Source organism: Sminthopsis crassicaudata, chromosome 4 (assembly GCF_048593235.1).
Source record: "Sminthopsis crassicaudata isolate SCR6 chromosome 4, ASM4859323v1, whole genome shotgun sequence".
NCBI lineage: Eukaryota > Metazoa > Chordata > Mammalia > Dasyuromorphia > Dasyuridae > Sminthopsis > Sminthopsis crassicaudata.
The window spans coordinates 214447809-214463716 of record NC_133620.1 but is presented as its reverse complement, the minus strand read 5'-3'; positions in this window follow the sequence as shown (position 1 = coordinate 214463716).

Genomic DNA, 15908 nt, shown 5'->3' with positions numbered 1-15908 from the left:
TGACCACTTTTTTCCTCTGAAGAATTAGATTCAGTTTTACTGGCCCAGTGATTCTTGGTTAAAATCCTAGCTCCATTGCTCTCCAAAATATCATATTCTAAGTCCATGAGATTTTTAATGTAGAAGCTGCTAAATCTTGTGTTATGCTGACATTGGCTCCACTATACTTGAATTATTTCTTTCTGGATGCTTTCAATATTTTCTTTTTGATCATGGAGTTCCAGAATTTGGCTGTAATATTCCTGGGAACATTCATTTTGGGATATCTTTGAGAAGGTGATTGGTGTATTCTTTCAATTTATTTTACCCTCTGGTTCTAGAATATTAGGACACTTTCCTTGAAGATTTCTTGAAAAATGAAGTCCATGCTCTTTTTTTTTTTTATCATGATATTCATTTAGAGCAATAATTTTTAAATCATCTCTTCTAGATCTATTTTCTAGGTCAATTGTTTTCCCAATGAGATATTTCACATTTTTAACTTTTTTTTTTTTTTTTTTTTTGCTTTATTATATCATGATATCGTATGAAGTCATTAGCCTTCATTTGGTCTATCATATTTTTTAAGGGATTATTTTCCTCAATGAACTTTGGTGCCTTCTTTCCCAATTGGCCAGTTTTGCTTTTTAGGACATTCTTCTCATTAGCTTTATTTTAATCTCCTTTTGCATCTCTCTCAATTATTTCCCTAATTTTCCTCTATCTTTCTTACTTGATTTTCAATGTCCCTTTTGAGTTTTTTCATGGGCTGATCCCAATTCTTATTTTTCTTGGAGGTTTTGAATGTAGGGGCTTTGAGTTTGTTACCATCTTCTAAGTGTGTTTTTGATCTTCCTTGTCACCATTATAACTTTCAATGGTCAGAATTTTTTTTTTCCTGCTCATTTTCCTAGCCTATTAGTGTATTTTTAATTCTTTAAAGTCGGGCTTTATTTGCCCTCTCCTGGAAAATGTTCTATTCAATATTTTTTGTTGTTCTGATGCTCTAAAATTTGTTTAGAATATTATTTAAAGAAAATTGGTGCTGTTTGTGGAGAGTTTGGAAAAGTTCCTATCTGTACTCTGCCAACTTGGTTTTGTTCCCTTCATTATTATTTTTTCAAAGAGCTCCTTGTTTTTATATTAATTAAATTATATATATATGCATATATATATATTAGTTTTGTTGATGTTTAGCATATTTTAATGGAATTAGGAAATTCTGATTAAATGTTGCTCAGGTTCTATTTTTGATTTTGTTTTCTTTTTAAATTAGATATCCAATCCATTAATTTAATATATTTTTTCTTTTTTTGGTGTCATTCTATATATCAATTTTATATGACACTGTCCATGTCAAAAAATGTCTCTATGAACTGAATTTGCTACTCCTATGATTGTTACTATGAAAATAATATTTTGTAATTTCCTTATCTATGCATTGACTTAGCACCTTATCAATGCAAGTCCAATTTTGTAACTGATACATTATTTTTAATTACAGTTTTTTAAAATAGATTTCCTATTTTCCTTTTTTCTTTATTTTTTCCACTATTTAAGATACCTCTAGTTTTGTCCTGTCAAAAATTGTTAATGTGAAATCCTTCACTTTTGTAATTTCTGTGATCAGATATAACATGTTTACTGCATTTATCTCATTCAGAATCTTACCTGGAAAGATGTCTTTTCTCTGCATATCATGCTTCTCACTAAACCCAATTATTTCCATTATTCTAAGGAAGATTATTTTCTAATTCCAACTTGGAATAAATAGTATCTTGTTGCTTAATATACAGACTCATAATGAATGAACCACTTTAGTCCTCTGGTAATGGGGAGGATTGTGAGAGGAACTAGGGAAAATTAAAGTCTAATCAAAGAGTATAGTGTTAGTCATTACATCTAAATGATACTAGCTTTTGTTCTTTTATCACAATATGCACATCATATTTGTTCACATAATTTCTAAACACTTTACTCTTACCATCCAAAAAAAGATGTTCTAAAATATTTTGACTTAAATAAAGTGAGAAATTGCTTCACTATAATCTGTTTCTTTACTTTTTTGAGAAAATTAATATGCCTATTTCCATTTTTTTTTCCATTTATAATGTTTACAAAACATTTACACATATTATCTCATTTTTTCCTTAGGACAACTGTGGGAAGAAGGTACTGCTAATATCTTAATTTGTAGATGAGAGAATTATGGCAGATGAGTTAGTTGGCTTGTCAAAAATCACACAATTAATGAATGTTTCAATCCAGATTTAAACTTTTCTGACTATAGGTTCAGAGTTCTATTTACTCCCTGAACCACCTAGATTTCATATTAAAGAAAGGAGGAATTTCAAGATCTATCCCATTTGATATTTTTCACCCTGGCCCCAGATCTTAGTCACATATTAAATAAAGAACACATTAGTAAATGGCCAATTAATTAGAAAATAGTTTTCTAACTTTTTTTTTTCTTTCCCAATTTTATTTCTGAAATAGCAACCATAGAAAGTGGAATGCTTCAGGACTTTGGGAGTCAAAAAGAGAGAATTGTGAATTAATGAAAAATAGCATTTATGACTAAGCTTTCTTTTTTTTTTCAGTTTTCTGTTTTGAGATATAAATATATTTTATTCAAGAAAATAAACCAGGTCACTGATTTAGTTCTGAAAATTTTTTGGCATTCATATGACAGATTCTAGGAGTATTAGGGGATCAGTTGTTGGGATAAGCATTTGGCAGAGGTAAAGCAGCAAGTAAATACCTAGTTCTTCCTTCTTCAATCAAAAATTATTTGCTCCATTCATTTAACCTTTATCTGTCATGGCAAGGGGAAAAAAATATTTTCACTTACTGAAGGGATGGTTACTCTATAATGTAATCTTTGTCAGCACAGCGACAAAGAATTCTCAGTCCACACTGAACATTCTTATTGTCCTCTAAATGGGTAAGGTGAACCCAAATATAGTTCTATACATCAAAAACATTCCCAAATCGTATGTTTGTCTAAACCATACCTTTTGATTTTGACAAACTTGTACCTGGGAGGTCTACCAATGAGTCTGTGCCTCGTCAATTAATCCAGGAAGGAAGAAAGAATTTCTTTTCACTTGCTTTCTTCCTGAGTTTGTGGACTTCTGAGATCGATAGCTCAAGCACTCCAACTGAGTAGTCTCTTAAAGAACAACCTGCAGTGTTTTACTTTGAGTATTTTTCCCCATAGATCCCAGAATGCCAAAGAAAATATTCATGTTATTTTATTTTAACTGCATGTACACTTTATCTTTTATTTTAATTTGCATAAATATTCTGTTGAGTTTAATAGAGACAAAGGAGCTCTATGCTCGATGACTTGGGAGTCAAAGATCTGAGTTCCAATCTCCTTTAACTATCAAATGAAATAATATATGTACAAAACATTATTAATGCTAGAGCACTATATAAATATTAGTTCATGGTTATTATTAGTATTATTATTACTGTTATAAGTTAATTTTGAGTGAATCATTTAACTTCTCTTGACCTCTATTTCTTAGTAAAATGAAGAGTGAACTACATAGCTTCTAATGTTCTTTTTCAGGCTTCGGTTTAATAGTCTCTGTGATTCTTTTTCAGCTGCAGGTCTGTGAAAATATAGTAACATGTCTATCATGCTTATCTTCACAACTGAGAAAAATAAATTTTATTGCACAGAATTTTCTTGTTCACTGTGCCTGAAATGACTTTTTGATATTTTTAGCATAGAAGGCTGACTTAGGAAAATGATGTTTATTTGATTTTACATATAGCCCAAGTACAAAAAGGAGGTAAAAATGTTATTGTATAATTACGTCACTCTCACGTTAGGGAATTCAGAGCACGTAGATGCTCACTAGGGGATGCCTCCCCCTAGGAAAACCTGGGAAATTTTAACTATGAGACTTCCAAGTATATGAAAAAATATGATTTCTCACTACAAATTATAGAACTCATCCAAAAGCAAAGAATGACAGAAACTTGAATGAACGATATTTCATCTGAAATACCTCTATTAATGTTCAGAATGGTTTAATGTTTAATTTAGAATACTATAGTGCTTCTGATGACCCCCCCAAAAACCCTGCAAATCTTCTTTGTCATATTTTTCAGTTATTCACTGAATACAAGAAATGTAATTTTTTTTCTCATTATCTGTATATTTGACTTTTTGTTTTTCCTCTGAGTGTCTCTTTTTTTCTGTGCATAATTTCACCCTGTCTTGTTAGTTTTATGTGTCTCCTCTCCTCTTCTTTCATCCCTTCCTTCCTTTTTTCTTCAATTTTTTTAAAACACTGCTTTTCTCTACTTAACAGCATAATTATCTCACCTATCCAGATTCTGAAGCAAAATGAAAAATAGTTTAAATTTTGCGTCTTTCTTTCCCTTTTTTCTTTCTTTCTTCTCATCTTTCTTCTTTCTTTCTTCTCCTTTCTGTCTCTTTTTCAAAACAAATCATATTAAAATTACAAAGAAAGCAATATAATTTCCTGAGTTCAAATGCACATTCTTTCTAGGACAGTGCTATATGTTAAGGACCTAACCTGATTGAACTGTCAATAAACAAAGATAATATTAAGTTGCTTAAATATCCCTTTTTTCCCCAGTTTTCGTTCTTACTTTGGGTAGTTGAAGCCCTCCTGCTGAATCCTGTCAAGATATACTTTCCAAAGATATTGCTTTATTATCAAAGCCTTTTCTTCAGTGACTTTTATGGGGAAAATATCTTTGCTCTATAATAACTAGTTTTCCTTGAAAAAATTCTTTGCAAGTATGTTTTGCTTTGTTATGGATTTGACATATAATGTAATTGACAAAGAAAATTGAAGATGAAGAAACTCTATTTGTTAAAGAGATCAATAACTAGTACAACTTGAGAAGTGGACTTGAAACTAGGTCTTCCTAACAATTGATTTCAGCTGTTATCATCATGGCATACTTTATCCCTTGCTGATGTATTCATAGATATTGATAAATTGGCATATTTAAATTTTAGCTGATCATACTTTCTAGAGACCCTCAATTATTGTCTCTAAAAAAGGGAATTTTCACTTTCTGATAGGATCCTAGGGGAGAGACTTTTGCAAGTGGTTTTGCTTCTTAAAATACCAGATATAAAATAATTAATAAATACTGAATTTAATATTCATGACTAATCAGTTTTCTTGCCTAAACAATTTTATGATTTTAGAACGATTATCAGGATTGTTTGTTTTAATGATAAGAGAGCTGGTTTGAGTTTTCATATTCTAAAATTAATATGTTTGTAATGTAAAGAAGCATCTCACTAGTGATCTAGCTTCCATATAAATACATGAATAGTTTAAAAATGAAAACTGTTTACATTGCTTTTAGCTAATTTTGTTATGTAAATCTTATATCTATATACATTATATATTCAGAGACTTTTATTAACAACAGTAATTATATGTGCTACTTTTATCTCTGAAATATTGTCTTCTTTTAAAATCAGAGAAAACAGGTTTGGTATCTACATTTGTAATTATAACTAATGCATCTAGTAGCAATGTGGAGAAATGGCATGAAATATTAACAAAGCAATGACTTGAAGACTGCTTTCAATATTCTACTTCAATATACTCTCTCCCCACTTCTTACTTAATCTGAAAAAGATTAGATAATAAAAACAGAACGGGAAAAATAATGATTTGAATTTAGTGCTACAATAAACTTTCACATCTAATATGGTTTCCCTTAAATATATATATACATAATATATATATATATATGTGTATGTATGTGTGTGTGTATGTGTGTGTCTATGTGTGTAAATGAAAACATGTTTACATACATGTTTACCCTCCTATGTATAAAAACATGTAATTTCAATCCTAGATGTGAGAAAGCAGAAAAATCTGTGAATCTGGAAAAAAAGGGTTTTTTAAATTTTTTTCTTATAAATTAAGCATTCATAATTACTTGTATTAATTTTATCTAACAAGTTTACATAATTTATTTAGGACACATGAAATGAAGGGAGACTCAAGGAAAACAAAGCAATAGAAAACAGTATTATATCACTGTATGTAGTTGTGAAAGATTTGGTTCCTTTACAAAATTATATCAGGGCTAATTAATGATCCTTAGTAAATTAAACATTTTTTCAATTCAATCTTAAAAGCTTTTATTAAGGCCTAATGCATACATGAATGATTTGTGATCTGAATAAATGAGGTACATAGATTCATTTGAGAATTGGCATATACTGCCTTCAAAACATTATACTTGATGTAACAAAGAAAAATAAAATGACAAATAGTAATTCAATAAAACATCAACAATATTCCAATGAAAAAAGTCTCCTTTTAATTTCATTCAGAAGTTCAGCTCTAAATCAAACTTTGTTGTATTCAGTTTCTAGTTGACTTTGACTTTAGGGTTTATCATATTATTAAAAAATATAAGAAAATGTACAGTTATTAAATTTGTTTTTTATCTCAATATTAATTAATGTTTTGTTTCATTTAATATTAATTTATAAACATTTGAAAGCAATTTTGGGCACCAGTTGAAATCTGCTCAAAGATACAATAATTTTTGACTGTCTTTAAAGCAAACTTGAAAATAATTGTTAGTAATATCCCCATTAAATCTTTTTAAACTGTCTTTTAAATTATGTCAATGAAAATCATGTAACAGTATGTGTTTCTTTGTCAGCTATATTAATGTTTAACTCTGGAAATACCTTCACATATCAGTTAGTCTTCCTAATGTCCTGATTTCCTTGAACTGCAGACTTGTTTATATTGTCGTATTTTTAGATTTTTCTAGGAACAACTAAGTACTATAGATCATAATGGGATTTCAGAAACATTTAAAGTTTAAGGTTTGTTGTCTTTTTTGTTGTATAAAACAGTGCATCTTCATGATAATTAGAAGGAAAAGAGAGGAAATAAATCATTAGAAAGTATATTTTGTTTTGAGTTAGCTAACTTTTATTTATAGCAAAATTTATTTAAAAGACTATTACTTATTGAAGTACATAGTGAGATTTATTTCTGTCCTGGTAAATTGTTTGCAAAAATATTATTGATAACAAAGAGTTAAAGAGAGATGATGGTGGTGTTGGTGGTGATAATCATTGCAATTCTCTACCTGCTGTGACCAGTGTGAAAAGCCAAGTCAATGGTTTAAACCACAGGTGCTTGTAAATAATATGCTTCACTTAGCTAGAGTAAAAATGCCATTGAGCTTGGGTACAAGAACAGTGTGGCTTATGTAAAATAGATCTCCTTATTTGACAGGGTCACACATAATCACATATGTGTTCAAAAAAAGAAAGGCATGCTAGTTATTTTATTCCCTGATTGTTGTTATTGATTTTGTTGTTGTTACTATCTTTTGTTCTTAGTCACTTTCATTTCCAAATATCTTAATCCCCCTCTCTTGCCAGACAGCCATCTATTATAAGACAAAATTTAAAGAGAAAGAAGAGGAACAATTTGAAAAAATCATATGACAATTTAGTCTGACATACAATATCCCAATATCCATAGTTCTCCAACTTTGCAAAGAAAGAAGGAAGATTAAATATTTCATTTTGAAATGATTGTATTTCAATATTTAGCTTTGTAGTTAGTGGTGGTTCTAAATAAACTGCTTTATATGATTAGTATATTCTCATACACTATGCTAAGATTGAATCCAGAACTGAATAAATACTAGTGTTGTGTAATATTTCCAATTCTAGGGCCATCAGGTAGCAGCAGATATTGGTGTGATAGGAATCAGTTCATGCAATACTTCAAAGTAAAAATAAATAAGATCTTCATGCAATTTCTTTTGTTAAAGGTGACATTCAGCAGTTAAAAAAAAGAAACAAAAAAAGGGAAAAAAAATCATGTTGTGTATTATGTGGTCAGTTTAACCACTGAGCCAAGTAGGGTGTGGAAATATACAAGATCTACTATTGATTTTAAGCATTATTTGAACCAAAGAATATATTTGAAATGACCTTCCACTGTGATAACTATATCTATAATTTGAAAAGGGAGTTTGTAAAAGAAGAAATGTTGCAAGGTCTGGAGGAAGAAAAATAGTAATTTATGGGGGTCAGCTGGGCAATTTCAGATCAGGCTAGTTGATACTGACTGCATACGACAAAATATATCATCAGAACTTCTAAAAAAATTACTATTTCAAGATTGTTGAGTTGTATATTATATAGTTCCACTAGTCACATTAAAACTACTACTAGGAGGAGAAGGTCAAAAAATTCCAAGCTCTCCAGATTTCTCACAGAAAACAAAGCAAAAATTTGACTCAAGGTAAACAGACCAGTAAAGATAATGAAAAAAAAAAGACTTAGGACACAACAGGACAACTAGGACAACTATAGAAGACCCTAAAGACTTTAGGACAAAACTTAAATCCCTGTGAAGTATAAACATAATTCTTCTGGCTCCACAGAAACAATAAGTGGGGAGGCATGAGGTTAGCTGGATTTAGAGGTAGCCTCAATCCAAACTACAGGAACTTTCACCATCACCGGCACAATTTTCAGAGTCCATTGCCTGAGTCCAGGAAAACTTAGGGCATCTCCCTGATAAGGAGCACCAGGCGCAGTTGTGCTACTGAGATATTTCCTGGGTAAGAAGTAGCCAGAACACCAGTTGAGTGTGGCAGCAGTGGGGCAGGGACGTTGTTGGCTTCCAGCACTTACAAGAAGGTGCAGTTTTTCATTTTGGATTCCAGGACAAAAAGGAGAACTGAAGAGAAGCCCGAGTTACTAAGTCCCTGCTCCAGGACTAGAGATGCTTGCACTAATAAGTTCTCAACCAATCAATCAATTAATATGAATAGACAAAGAAAGAACCCAATCATCTTCAGAGGGGGAGATTGAAGTAAAAAAAAAGCCTCTCCTGCCTCAAAGAGTACTATTAAATGACTACCTGTCCAGAAATTTATAGAACTCAAAAATATTTTGAAAACCAAATAAACAAGATTGAGAGGATATAAAAAATAAGAATCATTCAAGAAAAAAAAATCATGAAAAAGTGAACCTAGAAAAGGAAATCTAGAATGTTAAAGAAGAAAACGGTTCTTTGAAAATTAGAATTGAGCAAGGAGAAGCCAGTGAAGGATAGAAGACACAAAAGAATAACAAAACAAACTATAAAAAATGAAAAAAAATAGAAGAGAATATAAAATATCTTAGAAAAACAACAGATCTGAAAAATAGATCAAGAAAAGAACACATAAAATAATCAGATTACTTGAAAGCTATGACTAAAAAAAGAACCTTAATAAGATAATACAAGAAATAATCAAGGGAAACTATCTAAAGTGACAGAACAAGAAGAAAAACTTGAAATAGAAGAAAAAGTCCACCAATCATTACCTAGAGGTTGAAAAAGGAAAACACATGGAAAATTATTACTAAATTTTTGAAACCTCCAGATGAAAGAGAAAATTCCCTCCCCCCAAAATAAATAAAACAATTCAAATATTCTGGATCTAAAATTAGAATTGCATAAGATTTGGCATCAGTTTTCTTATAATTTTGAAGACTTGTTTGCAGGGATCACTAAATTATTCTGCTGTGTCTTAACTCAGCACTAAATGTGTGTGTATATTCTTATTCTTATTTGGTTTATAGGCAAAACATAATCCATTAAAAAACTTTAATAAATTATTTTAATGTTCAACTCTGATGGATGTAACTCTTTTCAACAATGAGGTAATTCAGGCCAGTTGCAATTATCTTGTGATGGAGAGAGCCATCTGTACTCAGCTAGAGAGGACTGTGAGGAATGAGTTTGGATCACACTTATTATTTTCACTTTTTTGTCACTGCTTGAATTTTGTTTTCTTTCTCTTTGTTATTTGATTTTTTTTTTCTTATATAGCATGATAATTGTGGAAATGTCTATAGAAGAACATATTTAACATATTAGATTACTTACCATCTGGGGTAGGGTATGTGAAGGAAGGTACGGAGGAAAAAAAAATTGGAACACAAGGTTTTGCAAGAGTAAATGTTGAAAATTATGCATACGTTTTGAAAATAAATGCTTTATAAAAATAAATCATTTTAAGCTTTTTCTGCTGATGGCAAAATTTAGAGAAAACACAGAATTTAGCTGGGGATAAACTTTTGGGTTAAAAAGTTATAACTGTAATGTTTGTGGGAACCCTTTTTGTAGTGGTAAGAAACTGAAAACTAATGATTGCCCATCAATTGGAGAATGGCTAAATAAATTGTAGCCTATGGATGTTATGGAATATTATTACTCTGTAAGAAATGACAAATAGGATGATTTCAGAGAGGCCTGGAGAGACTTACATGAACTAATGCTAAGTGAAATTTAGCAGAACCAGAAGATCATTGTACATGACAACAAGAAGACTATACAATCTATAATCAGTGCTGAGGGATGTGGCTCTCTTCAACAATGAAATCAGTTCCAATTGTTCAGTGATGAAGAGAACCACCATCTACACTCATAAAGAGAACTATGGGAACTGAGTGTGGAGCACAACATAACATTCTCACTCTGTTGTTGTAGGCTTGCATTTTGTTTTCTTTGTCATGTTTTTTTTTTCTTCTTGATTTGATTTTTCTTATGCAGCAAGATAACTATAAATATGTATACATATATTGAGTTTAACATATACATTTATACATTTTACATGTTGTGGACTACCTTCCATCTGGGGGAGAGAATGGGAGGAAGGAGGGGAAAATTTGGAACAGAAGGTTTTGCAAGGGTCAGTATGGAAAAATTACCCATGCATAGGCTTTGTAAATAAAAAGCTTTAATTAAAAATAAAAAAGAGAAAAATACTATATCTGTACTTAGTCTCTTACTAAATATTTAAAGAAATGAGAGGTAATATAGATAGAACATGTGTTTCTAGCCAGGAAATCCCACCTTTAACACATACTGCATGTGTGATATTGGCAAGTGGTTATTTATCTCTTCTCTAGGTAAATCTTGAGACTGTGATTGCTGAGAATATGTTGACCTGGATTTGTAGAGAGGGTTTCATCACCCAAGAGTTCTTTATGTCAGTGAAAATATAGGTCCTGTCTTTATATTGAGTAAATGTTTCTAAATGGAATGGAAAAGAATAATTCATGTGTGTCTATCAATGTATATCTATCTACCTCTCTATATCTATCTCTTTATTTATACCATATATGAACCTATAAACTTTACTTCAACTTTTATGAAGAAAGAAAAATGAAAAAAAAAATTAATCATCCAAAATTACAAAAAACAAACAAACAAACAAACAAACACAAAAGACAAAAAGTTGGTTTTGGAGAGAGCTCATTATATTGAGTCCCATATCTTGTTAGTTCGCTTATTTCATAATGAAATGTGATTATTTATTTATATACTGAATATGCATTCTCACTTGCTCCTTTATAGCTGATGAAAAATATAATAGCATTGTAAACAATGGAAATTCCATTTCTACTGTGGAAGATGAAAATGAAAAGAGGATTGCTATGAAAATTAAAAGGAAACCCCTCCAAAAAGCTCTCTCAATGATTTGACTCAGAATAACTTCCAAGAACCATTACTTACACCCATTCAGCTAATTTTAGCACCATCCAAGTGAATTTCTAGTCTTATCTCCCTATGTCAACCGGTATTCCTGGCCCTTAGAAGATATTATAATTGCCTCCACTCTGGCAGGGGCAGAGAGAAAGGAAAGGAAAGATAGAAGAGAAAGAGAGAGGGGGGGGAAAGAGAGAGAGAAAGAGAGAGAGAGAGAAAGAGAGAGAGAGAGAGAGAGAGAGAGAGAGAGAGAGAGAGAGAGAGAGAGAGAGAGAGAGAAAGAGAGAGAGAGAGAGAGAGAGAGAGAGAGAGAGAGAGAGAGAGAGAGAGAGGGGAGGGAGGAGGGAGGGGGGGGGGAGGAAGAGAGATGGAGAGGGAGGGTGAGAGGGAGGGAGAAAAAGAGACTTCATTTTCCCAGAAATAGGTCTTCCCAATGTCCTGTTATTCTCCTGTGGAGTCCCTGCTGCTGGCAATACTTCAAAAGGACTAATATAAGTCTTCAACAATTTCTGTGTCAGCAACGACTTCCTTTCCCTTCAAGCTATTTATTGGACTGGATGCTAGGAGGGAAGGCAACTTCACTGCAATTTATTTCATCTTTCCTGAAGACAGAATTTTTGTCCCAAAAAAGGAAAGAAGAGCCTACTACTTAGTTTTTGAACAGAGAAACATCTCCAAAATATACCCTGGACACGCACATAAATCCCATTAGCCAATAACAGGATTTGTCTGCATACCTCCAGTGCACTCTTTTAGAAACCTAGGAGTCCCTCACTGAGAGCTCTTCTATATTTTATTTATTTATTTATCTAGTAAGTTTACAATATCAATCCAAATGATTACAAAAGGTAAAATATTTGTTATTGCAGCATCAGTTGTTTTCAAAGGTTAGGAAAAAATGATTGAAGAGAAAAACAAAATAAATGAAACAAAATTCCACAATATATTTAAAGTCCTTCTTGTAGGCATAATTGATTTAAGAATTCCTTAATCCAAGAATAAGTCTGACAGAATCATTACTGAACCATGTCTAATGTCACTTTCAGGCTAAACCAATCACCTGCCACTTGTCTAGATTGTACAATGAATAGAATGGCCCATATTTTCAGGCTGTGGTTATTTCCATTGTCCTATTACACTGTCTCATTGATGTGACAAGGAATTTGTAATCAGATTTATTTGCAATTGGTTCTGTATGTAATACTAATCTCAGAAAGTTAAAATATTTTAATGGAAAAGGCTTCTAAAAATGGCATGGTATCAACTCTGGATTACAAGAATATATGCCTAAGAATATTATATTTTACCATTTTTGTCATTAAAATGAAGAGCTATAAGAAACTTTTTCAATAATAGTAACATAGTTAAGATCACTTAGACAAGTATTCAAGGCTCAGACTTTTGAGCCCTCTAACTTTCTTGCATATCATGTTTCCACAGGTGATAAAGTACAGTCACAGGCAGATAAAGTAATAAATAAGGAGTAGAGTATACATCTTGGAAAAGAAAACCTGAGTTCAAATAGGATTTCACTTATTAGTCATATAACTTTAGATTAATCTGGCTAAACCTCAGTTTCTCATCTTTAAAATGAGGCAACTAGACTCAATGATTTTTATAGCCCATATGTATTCTAAATTTAAATCTACATATAGTTGTCATATACCTGTTCTTCATCCCAATATTGCTTTTTACCTAGTTGCCTTAAACTAGGGATAAATTTCAGTGCCAAAGAACGCAGTTTTCTTGAAGTGTTTTTTTTTTTTTTTTACATCTATACCAAACTTGTATTTCTTATCCTTAAGTTCAAAATGGCATAGGGAAATCAAAGGATAAAGGCAAACAAGGTGTACTACTCAAATCTATGTATGACTTTGAAAACTGTTCATTACTTTACTACTGTCATTGACATTTCTTTATGCATGTCAGTCTGTCACCAAAAAAAGAATTTGAAAGTTTGAGAACTTTTTTCTTGTCAAAAGATGTTTCAAAATGAAGAATCCTAAATAAACATCCAATCTCCTAGCTCATATAAGTTTATGGAGTTACATGAATGTGTATCCATGTATATGTGTATATATGCACACATACACATATGTTTTCATGCAACTTTGTATATACAAACCTATTTGTGTATGATATTTGTTTATGCAAATGTATATATTTATGGGTGTGCCTATCCATCTTTGTTAATAACACTGAATATATTTACAGATTTTCCCTATTATTTCTGGAAATAAAGTGAAAATACTTTCTCTTTTTTAATACTCTGGTTATAGAAGAGTTCTTTCCTTTAGAATTAGGATAGGAATAGTGATAATGGTCTATGATTTAATTGGCATAAGGAACCTATATTCCTTTGCACAATGTAGTCTGTTACTTTCTCTGGAACTTATGATCTTGAGCATTTCCTACATCACTGGGAAGTTAGTGATTCATCCAGGGTCACATAGCTAATCAGAGTCTAGACTTGAAACCAGGAGTTCCTTAATCCAGGTTCATTTTGCTTCCCTCAACTTTAAACTGGAAAAAAGAAAGTATTTGAAAATAATTCAAAGAGTAATAATAATAATGTTTGTTAATCAATCAATCCACAGAAATGTATCATTTCAACCATATGTAAATCACTATGCTGAGGGATATTTAATAGTACAATATTAAAAATAAAACAAGTATATCATTTCCATTTTCAGACAAAGCTCATTAGTATCACTACCTTGCTTTCTATTTACATTAATAAATTGATCTCAATTTAAATCCATTTAAAATTATAATTTTATGGGGCTAGTGAAAACATATTTTCAAAATATTTTAAACATTTTTGACATTCACAAGAGAATATTTTGTAGAATAATTTATATTATAGTTTTTAATGCTATAAATGAAAGAATATTTTTAACTCAGAAGTTCAGTTTGGGAAAGTAAAGTATTTTCTTGATGGTAATAAATGGACAATGAAGACAGCAGCACATACTCTATTAAAAACAATAAAAATAGCAATAATAATATTTTATAACATCATTGTGAGCCACTAAGCTAAGTGCTCTATAATTATTAATTCATTTGATTCTCACAAACATCCTGCAAGATAGATGCTATTATCATTTCCATTTTACAGATGAGAAAACTGAGATAAAAAGGAATCAAGTGACTTGCTCAGGGTCACACAATCAGTAAGTAACTGACTCCAGATTTGTATTCAGGTTTTCCTGACCCCAAGCATAATTCTTTATCTACTGTGCCATCAAAATAGAATTATCTCGACATGAACAAAAAGTAAAGATTGCAGTGCTAAATCTCTCTATTGAGGAGCTAGGAAAATTCAGAAGAATTTACTAAAGGTAATGAGTAAGTTAAAGTAAAGGATAAGAATTGATTTGGCTAAATAAACTTTGTGAGCTTGCACAAGTGGTTCCCGGCTAACTGTTGTTAATTAAGAACCTAATATGTAATTCAATTATATCCAATAACAGTTCATTTAATATCTACTACAGGCCAAATATTGGGATGCAAAAATAGAAATTAAAAATATCTGCTTCCCAGGAGCAAAATTTCTATTAAATATAGTTTGAATGGTAGAATTGGACACAAGAAAACCTCAATTCACAGACTTCCTCAGACACTATCTGTGTGATCTTTTGCAAGACACTTCACTTTTCTGCAGCTCGTTTTATTTGTTCAAAAACTGGTAATTATTCTTATAAGATAGGTATTAGATGTTGTACTATGTTAGATGTAAAGATAAGCCCTATCTTGAAAGACCTGACAATATACATAATAAAGGGTATTAGAGGTGATCTAATGAAAAGTTAAAGAATACTAGGTTTGCAATAAGATAGCTAGGCTTCACTTTTTATTTAAGTAATCATCAGCAACTATATATATATATATATATATATATATATATATATATATATATATATATATATATATATATATATATCCTTATCTATCTAACTTTTCAGGTGTTATTAGAGAATCAGTTAGAGACCTCTAGATTATTTATTAGATCTATTACTAGGTTAGTAGGCTTAGTACTAGAAAGGACCTTGTAGATCTCTTAGGATGTTTAAAGTTACTTCAACCTTGAAATCTATGCAACACAGACAATTACACTACTTATATAGTTAATGGCTCTGGCATGTCATCTAATATTTGTGATCCACAGTGACCTTATGTGAAAAATGGAACTGATATAACTTAAACATTTCTTTAGCCCAACATAATATAGCATAAGAATTTGTTTTTTAATGTAGACTTCAGCACATTTAAAATATGATAAAACACACTTAAAAATCTCTGCAGATATGAATTATTATTTTTCTTACCTGTAAGTAAACAACTATAATACAAAGAAGCATAAGATATAATCAGAGTCAATGTGTT